Below are 14304 nucleotides of genomic sequence, written 5' to 3'. Positions count from 1 at the left end.
AATTGTGAGAAATTAATTTATTTTCTTTAGAAATTGCTCAATTTCAGGTATTCTGGTATAGCAACACAAATTAGACTAAGAAAATCACAGACCTAATTTAATTTAATTTTATTTTTAGCTCTATTCCTAATAAGAGTCTTATTTTCTGCTTCCAAATCTACCAATAATCTATCTGCTGCTGTTAACATTCTATCTAAGAAGATCTGTCATAGCTGCTAAAACATCGTTCTCCTCTATCCTGCAGATTATTGTCAATGAGCACACATTTACTAAGACTAAAAACAGGAAAGCATTTATCTAGGTACTGTGTCATATAAAAGTGAACAAGATATACCAGTAAATAAGAGGTGAACAGAAAGACTCACAAAGATTTTAGATATACTGAGTTTATTGTTCAGATTTTGCAGAAGGACTTAACAAATGAATAGCTGCTGTTTGTTAATGACTCTTTCTGGCCAGCACTTGAAATAAGAGAGATGACACATTAGAATACCAGTCACTACCAAACAAAAGCAATCTCAGATCACTAGTGCAATTGTAATCTTGGTATTGATGCTATTTCCCAAGAGTTCCGAGTATCTTTTTGTCTCAAAAAGTTGCCTTCTGGGTTCCATTACTAAATTTGTTGGCTAAATTACTGTATGTCTGCCTCAATGCCCAGTTAACATAGGGATTTCCTGCTAGCCTGAAGGATTTCTCAAGATCCTGCCCAAATTGATGGGATCATTTGGTCCCATTTAGTCCATGTGAATAATAACTCCTTTTTGACCCAGCTGAGAATTCTGGTCCAACAAACCCCCATTGGACCTCTGCTCATATCAAAAGAGACAATGAAAACTCTAGTGTCCTCTATCCCAACTTCTTTGCTGTCACTAATTATTTGGACCCAACGAAAATATCATTTTTTATGTACCCATTCAGCATTCAGAAGAAATGGAGCCACCTTTACCTAACCCTTATTCATGTTATGCATAAACTCATTGATTCTGTAGTATTGCTCCAGCTGTCATTTGAAAAGAGTTCAACTGTTTTATCACTTTATTCTACTTGTAATATAATACATAATTTTATAGTCCAGTGCTTTTAAACAATGCTCCATTTAGAAGATAATATGAATAACTACCAGCTCAAGCACAGAATTGTTAATAGACCATAAAAGGGTTCATATAAAGTATCATTGTTTTCCTATCGTATCCTTTATCTAACTACTGTTTTGATGTCTCTGTGCAGTAATAATTTAATTTTGAACTTTAACATTAGCTTCAAAATGACTTAAGCATCTGTCTTGCCGAGGAGTCATAACCTTCCCCAAGTTGTTGGTGCCAGGGCATATTATTTACGCCCCCTGAACGTCTTCCAGTGTCTCACAGCATATTTTAATGAATTAAAACTAATGTAAAACATTTATAACTTGAATAGCAAATAGGTTGGAAATATAATAAATTAGTTATAAAACTTTTTGTAGCTGAGTATTCTTATAAATGAAAATGGTGGAATCTTGGAATCAGTAGCTTTTAATTCAGTGGAAATAAGTAGAAAGAACTATGAGTAAGAACAAAGGTTATAGAATGGAGGAAGCCATTGGTTTCACTGCTTTGTAGTGCCCAAGGATTTATCAGTAAGGCAGAGTGTTAGGGAAGGATGAGGATAGCACCTTCACCTCCAACCTCAACAGAAGGGAACATAGGGAAGGTCAACAGTTGAGACAGATTTGTCAAGTTTAGTCACACATTGCACTGAGGCATCTGGCATGATATAAAAAGGTCATCCAGGCTGAAGGCTGACTGGAGATATGGGAAATAAATGTTTAACATAATAGGTAAAAAGGACAGCAGAAGGAGTATGCGATTAGTGACTCTCTATTTTGCTAGTTTACAAGTTGTATAACCTTGGGTGAATTATTTAACCTTCTTTAGACTCACTGCTCCTATCTGTAACATTGGTGTAATTCAATTATCAAATAGAACCTGGGTAATCTGATGATCTTGTTCATTTGAAACGTTACTAAATGGTATGCACTCTTTTCTGATACAGAACTTGTAATAATAGGACAAGGGTCAGCATCAGGGGTATTTGCTTATAAATAATAGACCAAAGGGGAAGCAAGGAGAGGACTAGCAAAAGGATAGAGCTTATTAGGAACACAAACTGGTTATGAAAATGGGACAAAAGCAGATGACTTTGGATCACCCTGGAGGCTGCAACTTTGGGGCAGAATTTGAATGGATGAGTAGTTTGGGGTCCTAGCACTCAGCATTGGGACATGATGAGTGGCTGAGGTTGGCTATGAGGAAGACATTGAGCCCAGCACCTTACAGAAGCCACAGCATTGTCCTGACAGAGACAGCAACATGAACTAAGAGATTGCTCTAAACTTCAGCCTGGGGGTTGTTTCAGAGCATCCTGCCTCAAAGTTAGATTGGTATTCAAACTAAAGGCTACTTTGTCAACAACAACAACAAAAAGGAAATTACTTATTCTTGACTTCCCTTGTAGATTTGTGAATAAACCTATCAAATGCTTCACCAAGTCCTTAAAAATGTTTTTTACAGAGGTTAACTGTTAAGATGTTTCCCTTTGACTTTTTTACCCTGCAATTCTTTCTCAGCGAGGCAGTTGGGTATTGGAGAAGCATTACCTCCAAAATCTCAGAGGTACAATCCACAGGATCTGTCTCATTTTTGTAAAATTCAAAAGCAGAAATCGATATGTTGACATGCCAAGAGACTGGCACTGAAGGTCTGGTCTGTCCCCAGCTTCAAACCAGGGAGTTCATAAAAGGTATTAGTTCCTGGTGTCCATCCTCTCTCCTAAGAGTCCTGAGTGTCTTTGTGCCTCAAAAGACTGACTTTTTAGTACTACTGAGCTCAACCACCATCCTTGAGCTCACCTGCTGTGTGATTCTACTGAACTTGCTCTGTGGTTCCCATCTGCAGGCAGGAGCCAGGTATCCTGCTGTTTTCCCTTTGTTAACCTGCAGTCTAAGTCTTCACTACAGGAGGACTGTACAAGACAGCCATTGTGGTTTTATATATCCACGGGGAGTCCAACCTCACATGGTTATCATCCTTCCTCTGCTGACTTCTTTTCTGCATCTTTTAGGTAGGGAATAGCCTAAGTCAGGCAAGTACTTATAGACATATACTAGTCCTTATATTCAGTGTCTCTGCCTCAACTGTCACCAAGAGGTATGATGTTAACATGAAATATTTATGAAAATTCTCATAAAAATCTGAAAATACATTTTGAAGAAAATCATAAAACTCTCCTTTTCATGATTATCACAACTTTAAGTAAGCTACAAACAAGTATTATTTCATGTTTATGAATAGGAAGATTGGATTTCACTAAAAACAAAAAAAAATTTCCCAGATTGACCTAGGGATAGTGTAATTCCAATTAAAATGCCAACAGGATTTAAAAATTTGATCATTGTTTGTTTTTGTTTGTTTGCTTTAGTAGAAGTTGACAGGCTGTCTCCATCGTTATATGGAAGAGGAAAAGGAAAAACAAAGGCAGAACAGCACACCTTGAATAGGATTGAACTGTGTGAGGAAATTTGCATCTAAAAGTGTCAAAGTACCAGAATACATAAATTAAAAGAGGATGGTATTGGAGGAATATACAAACAGTGTGAGATAGAATTTAGAGCCTGGGGTAGACAAACACATATATAGAAACCTGGTATGTGACAGAAGTTTGGGGAAAACTGTTCTCAATTATTGTGCTGAGATAACCAGTCAGCCACATATGGAAAGAAGGCAATTCATTACCTGACTTGCACCAGGCACAAAAATCTATTCCTAGTCAACTAAAATCTAAATGTTTAAAGCCAACCTATAAAAATAAGAAAAATATAGCACAGGAGGATATTTGTATAATTTCCTTATAGGGAAATATATCTTAAGTGACGAGAACTATATAAACTATAGAAAAAAGATCAGTAATTTTACTATAGTAAAAAAATCTTTATCAAATTTAAATATAAAAAACAGAGAAATAATGAACAAACAAAAAAGGGGGTATAAGGAAGATTGGTTACAAGATCCCTCTCAGACTCTGCCAGTGCAAAGTCCTGTCAACATAATAATGCGGTATTTGGTTACAACCTATGCACATCTTTCTGTAGGTTTTAAGTAATTTCCAAATGACTTACAGTACCCAATGCAATGTAAATGTGACATAAATGGTTGTGATACTGTAATATTTGGGAAAGGGCAAAAAAAAGGTCTATACATAATCAGAAATTTTCCTTTTATATTTTTTCCACAGTTGGCTGAATATGTGAATGTGTAACTTGAAGATATAGAAAGCAGACTAAGGCATGGCTCCAGCATTAGAGCACCTGCTTTGTGATCACAAAGCCCTGAGTTCAAACATCAGTACTGCCAATATACACAAAATACTATAGATCATCTAAAAATCAAAGTAGAAAAAACCAGATGACTCAATAGGAAAGTGGGCGAAAGATATAAGATATGAATAGGCAGGAAAATATATAGTAACCAAAAGAAAAGCAAACTAAACCACACAAAAAAATATCATTTAACTAGCAGAAAAGAATTTAGAAGTCTAATAGTTTTAAGTCCTGGCAAGGATGTAGAGAAAATAAACATAAGATTTCAGTGGGAATATGTGATTAACAGCCTATGTGTGCAGGAAATTTTCATTACCTAGTAAACTATAAATGCACATTCCTTATAATTATCAATTGCACTTTTTAGTCTTAAAACAATTGCAAATTGTTTGTTAAATACACTAAAAATATTGTGGTAATAATTTAAACACAATTCCATCATCTTGTGCTGAACATTCAAACTGTTTTCTGCAAGGCTCAGTTTAAAATCACCCATCTCAGTTCCTAAAGTTCCTCACTTTTCCCTTTCAGAAACATTTTTAGTGGGCTCCTTTACTGCAATAAGATTATTAAAGTATACTTTGTTTGATCAACAAGTGGTCAATCAAGGTGTTCCTTTGGCAGTCCATGATAATACAGTTAAACAATAAATATACTATAATAAGAGATATCTAGAGCTTTACATACTCTCTTGGTCAGTTATTGCTTTTTGCTGCTACAATTAAATACCACATACTAAGTAAGTTACAGAATAAAGAGATTCATTTTGGTTCATGGTTCTGGTCCAAGATCAAGGACTCAAATCTGACGATGGCCTTTCTGACTGAGTCCCTAGGCAACATGAGGCATCACATTGTGAGAGACAGGGAGCTTGTGAGACCCAGCTACAGTGGATTTTACAGCAGACCCATTAAAAAATAACACATTTGTTCATTAATCATATGAATGAATGAATGAACTCATGGGGGAAGAGTCCTAATCAACTCTTAGAAGTATCCTCTGGTCTTACCTATTAATATCTTATAATGGGGATTTAATTTCAGCGTGAGTTTTGAAAGAGACAAACCATATTCAAACCATAACACATTCCAACATGAATGAATCTCACAAACATAATAAGGACTTAAAAACATAACAATAAAATGAAAATAACTATGTTATAGAGACATGGTTCAGCTTAATTTACATAAAATTTAAATAATATAAATTATCTAAGGATATATACACTTATGGTCAAAGCTGAGAAAATAAAGACAGATAATATATACTATTTAACCTTGTCAACAACCACTTGAGGAGTGAGAGAGAGAATTACAGCCAAGATATGTACATGGAGTTTCAACTGTGTTTGTAATGTTTTCTCTCTTAAGATAGGTGGTGGCCTCCTAAGAGTCCATTAAATTATTATTCAAATCTTATTAATTTTAATTATTTCATTAGAATATTTAAAGGAAAAAGTTATTAAGGGTAAGATATTTGAAAGTGATTGTTTCCAGAAAGATGAAATGCCAGTAGTGTCAAATACTGCAGTGTTCAAATATAAGAAACAAACAGTGCCCTTTGGAATCAAGGACCTAGTATATTCTGAGTAGAAATGTTTGTTTTGGGTGGTACTGGGTGTTAGGTCCCTGGCATTTTTGGGGTGGGTGAAAGGCTAGCACTGAAACCACACCCCCTGATTTATGACTGCTTGCCCAACTCACCTGATTGTTTCTCAGCTTGCAAAACAACTCAGGAACTTCCAGTTACTCAACTAGCCAGGCATGTCAACCTGTTCCATCTGGTGGTCACAGATAATCAGAGACCAGAAACTCTCTCTCTCCCCCATGGTTTGGCCTCTCCTATAAAGCCCACTATCCATTTTCAGCCATGCTGCCTCACTATGAATCCAAAAAGAGTGGTGGCCCTGCAGTCTGGACCAATAAATCTTTCCTTTCCACACGTGGCGTGATCTTTATACAGCAGTACCTTACATCTGGTGCCGAAACCTGGGAGTGGTTAACAGGATGCTCCAGCCTGGGGATGCTCCCTTGGCCTTCATGTCCTGCCCTCTCCCGAACCCAGACTGCTGAACTGACCCCACATGCCTCCGGAATGTGGATTTTGGAACTTACTGCCTTGCTGGCATTCCCATCCATCATTAGGCTTTCTCGTCCATTGCTCTCCATCTGACCTACTCCTCTCCTCAGACTTGGTAAATGTCACTCTCTTCAGGGCTGCCTACTCTCTCTCTCTCTCTCTCTCTCTCTGGTCTCAGAAGTCACAGGCACCATGCCAGGCATGCCTCCTACCCCCCACTTGGGGTGCCCACCGCTTAGCACAGAGACACCTGGCTAACCAGTTGGGCATTCTCTGTTGGATGGCAGCCCAGGCCAGGGACCCCCATCCTTGGGAACCCATTCAGGTGACAGTCCCACTCTCCTTCCCTCTCTCTCTCACTCTCCCTCCCTATTTTCCTTTCTTCCACCTAAGGTGAGAGCTGGACAGCCCTTCCAGCTTACTTTGACTAAATGACAACCAGATGATTCTGCTCTCCTTGCCTGAGTCACATAAGGGAGGCTAGATCTTGACCTAGATCTATATTGGCCTGAAAGGTAAACTCACCAAGGCACCTGCCTCTCTCTCTCTCTCTCTCTTTCTCTCTCTCTCTCTCGCTTTCCTTCTACATTATGGGGACCTCCCACTCTACATTAGATGCATCCACTGGGATGCCTTCTCTGCACCCTCCCCCTTGGTCTCCAAGACCATATAAAACTTAAGCTACTGATCTATGACTGCAACACCATTTGGCCTCAGTACAAGCTAGACAATCCTTCACAATGGCCTGAAAATGGTACTTCTGATTTTCACACACTTCTAAATCTTGACAATTTCTGCCATTGCAACGGCAAGTGATCTGAAATTCCATCCATCCAAGCTTTTCTTTCTTTCTGCTTTCAACCCTCCCTGCTCCAATCTTGTAACGCTGTTCAAATCCTCCTTGCCAGCAACACAACCCCCTCAAAGTCTGTGTCTCTCCCTCCCACTAAACCCTCTCCTGAAGATTCTTCTCTTACTTGTGACCTGACGGGCTCTGTCTGTCCACCTCCCAACTCCTTCCGCCAGTCCTCTACATCAGTCTCTTCTCCCACCTCATCCTCCCATGACTCAGACCCCACTTCTTCCACCCCTGCTGGCTCTCCCAAACATCTGCCACCCTCTTCCCTTCTACAGTAGTTACAATTGACCCTGAGCCATCAGCTCCTCAGGAACCAACACTGCCAGCCTTGCCCTCAGCCCCTGCTATACTCTCACCCTTCTCCTCCCCACCTGTGTCCCAAACCCACTCACATACCTCCTCTCAAGCACTCCCAGCCCATCTATATGTTCACCTACCTCTTTGCGGGGCTATAGACTGCTTCCCATAGGGCAGTCAATTTTGACAAACTTAGAGAAATTATCCAGCATCTAACCGAAAACCCCACCAACTTTTTGGGATGCCTGACAGAAACCCTAACCCACTATACTTTATCTTAACTCTCATTTATCTTAACTCCAGGAAGTGGCAGGAGCTAATGTCATTACCAGAGTTCATGTGCCCTTTTCCATGACTGATCTCTCTCTCAAATTGAAGAGACTTAACTCCTTCTCAAATGACTCAGCCTCCTATATTAAAAAATCTAAATACCTAACCCAAGCATATGATATGACTTGGCATAACATTCATCTTCCGAGGATAGAATAATTATTCTCTTATTTTATCTCCCAATCCTTCCCTGATATTCAAACAAAACTTTAAACAGAGGGTGGCCCTCAAACTCCCCAGGGAGATCTTGTGAAAATGGCATTTAAGGTACTTTATAACTGAGATGAGGCTTGAGACCAGTAAAAAGCCCAGCTCTTGGAGGCTTCCTTGAGGCCACCTCCTCCAACTTCCAGATGGGCCAGACAACAATGCACGCCTCCAGGGGCCTGCTTCAAATGCAACCAGACAGGACACTGAGCAAAACACTGCCCTTAACCTCACCCACTGCCAGTACCCTGTCCATGATGTGGCCAGAATGGACACTGGAGGATGACTGCCCCTCTTTGTCTCTGCAAGGTAGGTCAGTCTCCCACTCCCACTCTCAATAGAGTGAAGGCCTCACAGACCTCTTGGGCCTGGTGGCAGAAGACTGATGCAGCCCTGGGACCTCAGCCCCCTTCAAAATCACCTCAGAGGAGCCTAGGGTAACTGTCCAAGTAACAAGTACCTGATTTTTCAGGTAAGCCTCATCCTTCACAGATCTCCATGGTGAGGGTAGACAGTCTTCTCCACCAGCCAGAAAAAGAAAGACAGTTTTATTTAAATTTAAAATTTTTATAAAAGTTAATTTAAAAATACAAGTTACAAAGTAGACAACTGGAAAGGATATAGATGGTAAACTTCAATGTGTGACAAAGTTAAAGTTGACTATAATCTAAGAGCTGCCTAAAAGATTTTTAAGGTCATGTCAAACTAAAGTCAAATTCTCTATGTCTATAAAATAACAAGGTTATCTTACTATTGTTCTGCTCTGAGTAACATCTACAAAAAAACTGTTAGATTTTATCAAAGAAATTATTTCTGCTGATCTTGTCAAGCTTTAAGTACTACTAAATCAGAGTTCATTTATCTAAATATGGTACAAACATTTACAAAGTTAAAAATACAAATTTATAAAAAATAATAGCTCTCTTTCACATTTAACCTACATCCTGACAATCTGACCCTGTTTGCCTTTAAAGATTCCACAAACCCTTCACAGCAACTAACCTGGACACTTTTGTCACAAGAGATTAAGACAGCCCTCATCTTTTTGAATAGACACTAACCAGAGACTCATTAGATTGGCACTACCCAGAGGCCACCCTTCTTCAGTGCAAAGCCACGGAGCCCCTCATCTGCAATGCAACTGAGTCCCTTTTAAAACTTTCTGGCCTCTGGGGATACAAAGTCTCTAAGATGAAGGCTCAATTATGTCTCCTCAGGTCACCTACCTAGGTGTGTTCTTAAAGGGACAGACTCACTCTCTGAATCATGAGTGAATCAACCCAATCTTCCATTTCCACTCCCCCATACCATAAAAAAAATAGCTTAGAACTTTCTTGGGAGTTACAGGATTTTACAGAATCTGGATCCCTAAATACACAGCCTTTAACAGACACCTTTTTCTGCTCCTTCTAATATTCCTATTTGGGTCTTAAATAATGTATGGCCACCCATTTCTCTTAAAAAACTTGCCTTCAACAGACTCTGCTCCTCTGGCTGACTATCTATCTTATCTTAACCTCCTGTGGGAATTTCTCAGAGAGCAGGCAGACCAGATTCTGCCCCACCCTATAACAATTTCAATTAAACTAGGGGATCTTGCTCTCCTAAAGGATCTTCAACCCTCTCTGCTGGGACCTCAGTGGACCAGCCCTCATCTGGTCATCCTCACAATGCCCACCACTGTCAATATCAATGGGATCCCCCTGTGGCAACACCTCTCAAGGATAAAACATTGCCCACCAACTTCAGACTTTTCCACTACAAGAAAGGATGAGTACTCTTGCATACCGCTGGGCTCCACATGACTACGCCTCTCCTGCCAACTCTCTCCCTCTTCCACTCCTGCATAAGCTCTTAGTCCTCATCTGGCTCTCAATCTGCTTTCCCTTCCCAGCCCAAAAATCCTCCTGTGACCCATGCATGCTCATTGCAAGGGAAGGAAGTAGTGTTGCTAAGACTTTACTGTTTCACACTTACTATTCCTGTGCAGGCTCTGTTATCAGGTCATGTACTCACAATCACACCATCTATCAAGTGTGCTCCCATGATAATCAATTTACCTGCTTCAACCCCACTTATCGCCCTGTGGCGCAGTGGTTAGAACTCAGGAGTGGCCACCTCACTGGGAACATTGTTACTTGAACCCAAGTGTTCGATCCTGAAAAAACAGTGTCATTATTGTTTGATGCATGTGAGACCATAGACAAACTATGTGAAGGTACAGGCTGTGGCTGTGGGGGCCTGGGTTGGGAAAGAACCTATACATTAAATGAAAAATATTTGTGCCAGGAAGAACTCTTGGCTATGTAATAATGAAGGTTATCATTTTTGCCCTTATTGGAGTTGTGTTTCATGGGCCACATGGCATGGGGCTACACACTTAGCCCTCCTCCTTCAGAAGGACACTACTATCCCTAACTGCAGTCAAGGCACCTGTAACCCTGTAAATTTCACTGTACTTAAGCCATCTGATTGGACACAGGGATAAATAATTAACATAAGGATAGATGGCCAAGGCTTTGACCCCCGGACTCTGTTACACCTTAAGTTAACAACTGTTACCCATGAGAGTTCCATAGAGGAGATCACTGAGGGAATGACAAATCTTGCCCATGTTCCCATCCAGACTTGGAGGGGATGGGATCCTGAAGGTTTGTTTGGAGGATGGCTTTCTGATCATAGGTGGATTTAAAACACGGTGGGGGCAGTGGGCCTAATTCTGGGAGCATGCACAATACTTCCCTGCTTCTTTTCCCTTGGATATATGATCTATTAGGTCCATTATAGAGGCTACTATAGAAAGATGGAAAAAGAAACCCTTGAACCAGGAAAATGCTCTTTAATCCTAGATGCCTCCAGGATTATTCAGGGAACTCAGCAGACAGACTTCCCACCAGATGCTACTACAACCTTCTCCCCACAACTGGCCTTGTCTACAAGTGAAGCTTGGGAAAAACCATCAGCTTCTGCTCCTGGGGACCCCATAAATTTCCAAATTCTAGCCAACCCCCCCCTTAATGATGCCCCCACTCAGCATGAAGCAGCTAGATGGATTGGCACCCATAATATCAACAAAAGGCTGGAATGTTAGGTCCCTGGCATTCTTGGGGCAGGTGGAAGGTCCCGAGGCTAGCACTGAAACCACACCCCCTGATTTATGACTGCTCTCCCAACTCTCGTGCTCTTTTCTCTGATTGTTTCTCACCTTTCAAAACAACTCAGGAAGTTCCAGTTACTCAACTAGCCAGGCATGTCGACCTGTTCCATCCTGTGGTCACAGATAATCAGAGACCAGAAACTCTCTCCTTCCTCCTTGGCTTGGACCCTCCTATAAAGCACACTACTCATTTCACCTATGCCACTGCTCTCTGATCTCTGGGGGGTAGCCCTGTGGTCTGGATCTTAATAAATCTTTTCTTTCCACACATGGTGTGGTCTTAATTCATCAGTACCTTACACTGGGGATCAAACCCAGCCCGTTTTTATGCTAGGCAAGTGCTCAACCACTGAGTTATATCCTGAGCTCTCTTATTGTGGAAGTAGTTTGAGTGATGTGGTAGGAATGGGGCTTAAAAAGAGATTGGAAAAATATAAGGGAGATACAGTTCTACAAACATTTAAGAAAGATAACATTTACTGCAGTGAACACTTTTTAAAATGGCCTGGGCACAGTTCAAAAGCAAACCTAACACAAAGGGGTTCATCATGTATGCTCTTCTCTGTGTATATTCCTGCCATACTTTAAGCCAAGAGACGTTGCAATCAGCTCCTCTACTGAGAAGCACAGCAAGTACTTATAATTATGCATTTTTCATTTTTAGCTCCTTTGATTGCTTTGATAATAGATCACTTTACATAAATGAGAAGCAGCAAATAAGGTCAAGAGGGTGGGTACATTGGTGGAAAATTTACCAGCGTGAAGAGTGGAGGGAGTTTGCAAATGTTGGCTCAGCCAACATTTTGGAGGAAAAGGAAAGGTGGAGAGGGATAGACTCAAAAATCAAGAAAAAAGGAGGAGAAATAAAATAGTATGAGAAGTGAGGATTAGGAAAAGCCTTCCTCAATTTGCAATTACTGACCCATGAGAACACATTTAATACTTCTTTTGCTTTCAATAAATACATCCACAATTAAAAACGCATTATCTTTGCCTAACATATTGTAAAACTATGTGCTCTCTTCTGGAAGCAGTCAAGCTCAAGTATTTAACTAAATGATTACAAAAATGTTAATCTTGTAGCAACAATATCTGGAAAATTCTGTACACCAAGTGAAGTCGGAAATAAATGATCACAAATGAAGATTAAATCAGAACATCATAGTAACATGTAAAGATTAGAAAAAAATTAATAGTAGTAATTAAAATGAGATATAGTCAGTGATCTGTTCTTAATAGAGTTGCCAGATTTAGCAAGTAATAATATAAGATGACTAGTTCACTTTGAATTAAAAGGAACAAAAATATTTTTTATAGTTTATGTATGTTTCGTGTAGTATTTTTGTCATACCTATATTAAAATCTTAATGATTATATGAACTTCAATTGTACCTGAGTATCTTGTATTTTAGCTGGCAATACAAGTTCTTAAACTCTTTCACCAGTCTTTCAATCTGAGTTAAACATTCATGTTCTTTCTGTTTTCACTCAAATTTATTTTCAGTTTTTCTGTCACATTGTTCTCTTTTTCTTATATTATATATACATCATTTAGAGAAGTAACAATGTGGTTTGATTTCTCTGAGCAGATGTCATATTTTAACCAATAGCTTTTGTTAATGCAAAATACAGCTCTTGCCACATAGGAAGTAAGAGATAGTTTACTATGAGCCAAATATGAGTGACCAAGACCTAGGAACATGTTCAGTTTAACCAGCACCATTTATTGAAGATGCTGTCTTTTCTCCATTGTATGCCTTGGGCTCCTTTGTCAAAATTCAGCTGCATGGATTTATGTCTGGGTCTTCTATTCTGTTCCATCATTTTTGTGCCAGTACCATGATGTTTTTTTGGTATGGCTCTATAGTGCAGTTTCATGTCAAGTATTGTGATACCTCCAGCTTTGCTTTTTGCTCAGTATTGCCTTGGCTGTTCACAGTCTTTTGTGCTTCCCTATGAACTTTAGGGTTGATTTTTTAATCTCTATGAGGAATCTCATTGGAAATTTTGTCGGGGATTGCCTTGAACATACAGATTGCTTTGGTAGCATAACCATTTTCATATTAATTCTTCCAATCTATGAGCGTGGGAGATTTTTCCATCTTCTGATGTCTTCTTCAATTTCTTCAGTGATTTATAGTTTTAATTGCAGAGGTCTTTTGTTTCCTTTGTTAAATTTATTCCTGGGTATTTTTTGAGGCTATTGTAAATGGAATTGTTTTCCTAAATTCTTTCTCAGTCTGTTCATTGTTTGTATACAGTAAAGCTACTGATTTTTGTACATTGATTTTGCATACTGCTGAAGGTATTTATGGTGTCTAAGATATGGTCTGTCTATATATTGACAACTTCCTATTTAGCAGACTAACCAGACCAACTATCCTTGCAGCCACTAACCCGAGGTTTTCTTTCAGGTTTGTGGGGGCTCAGTGATGTTGAGACTGTCAACAATCTGCCATCTTGGCTCTTCCTCCCAATAGCTTTCTAATATAAAAAATTATTCTTTTCCAAATGAGGTAAGTATCCATATTATTCATTATTGGAGCACAATGCTTTCAACCTTCCCAATGTCACTAGAAGTACAAGGCTTTGCAGTAAAATTAATAGAAAACTCAGCCTTACTTCTACTAGTTTCTGGTATATAATATTGTACAAGTCATTTAAACTTTACTTTTTTCTTATAAAATGATCTCATTAGAACTGTGTCATAAGTTGCTATGAAACTTAGAAACACTAATGCAAGTAAAGCACTTACTGTATTGTCTGGGTCATTCCAAGTGCTCCCAGGTGCACTTATCAGTGGGAGGTCTTAAATTAGATTCTTTTCGTCCATTTAGGAAGCATGGTTTTTATCATGCAGATATCCATAAACATTTACCTTCCCTGTGGAAGGAAAAATGCTTAGCAAAGTAGATGAAAACGTTGTCAGAAAGCCTTCCAGTGCCTAGTTCCAAACCTCCTTTTCCATTTTGCCATCCTCTTTCTCTGTCCCAGCTATGGAATATCTTTATGTTGTTC

General features: G+C 39.3%; 1 long non-coding RNA gene across 19 annotated transcripts in view; it reads right to left on the bottom strand.

Annotated features, from left to right (window-relative positions):
- Nucleotides 1-14304, bottom strand: part of LOC141416890 (uncharacterized) — a 609433-nt gene that overhangs the window by 499003 nt on the left and 96126 nt on the right. For 17 of the 19 annotated variants that reach the window (XR_012441489.1, XR_012441492.1, XR_012441495.1 and 14 more), the window contains one exon: nucleotides 1-14304. This exon is cut by the window's left edge. This is a non-coding gene — a long non-coding RNA (uncharacterized lncRNA). The other 2 variants (XR_012441497.1, XR_012441500.1) reach the window with 2 other exon arrangements.

Source organism: Castor canadensis, chromosome 14 (assembly GCF_047511655.1).
Source record: "Castor canadensis chromosome 14, mCasCan1.hap1v2, whole genome shotgun sequence".
NCBI classification, from domain to species: domain Eukaryota; kingdom Metazoa; phylum Chordata; class Mammalia; order Rodentia; family Castoridae; genus Castor; species Castor canadensis.
Note: the sequence above shows the minus strand (reverse complement) of the source record. Positions and strands in the feature narration are given on the sequence as shown.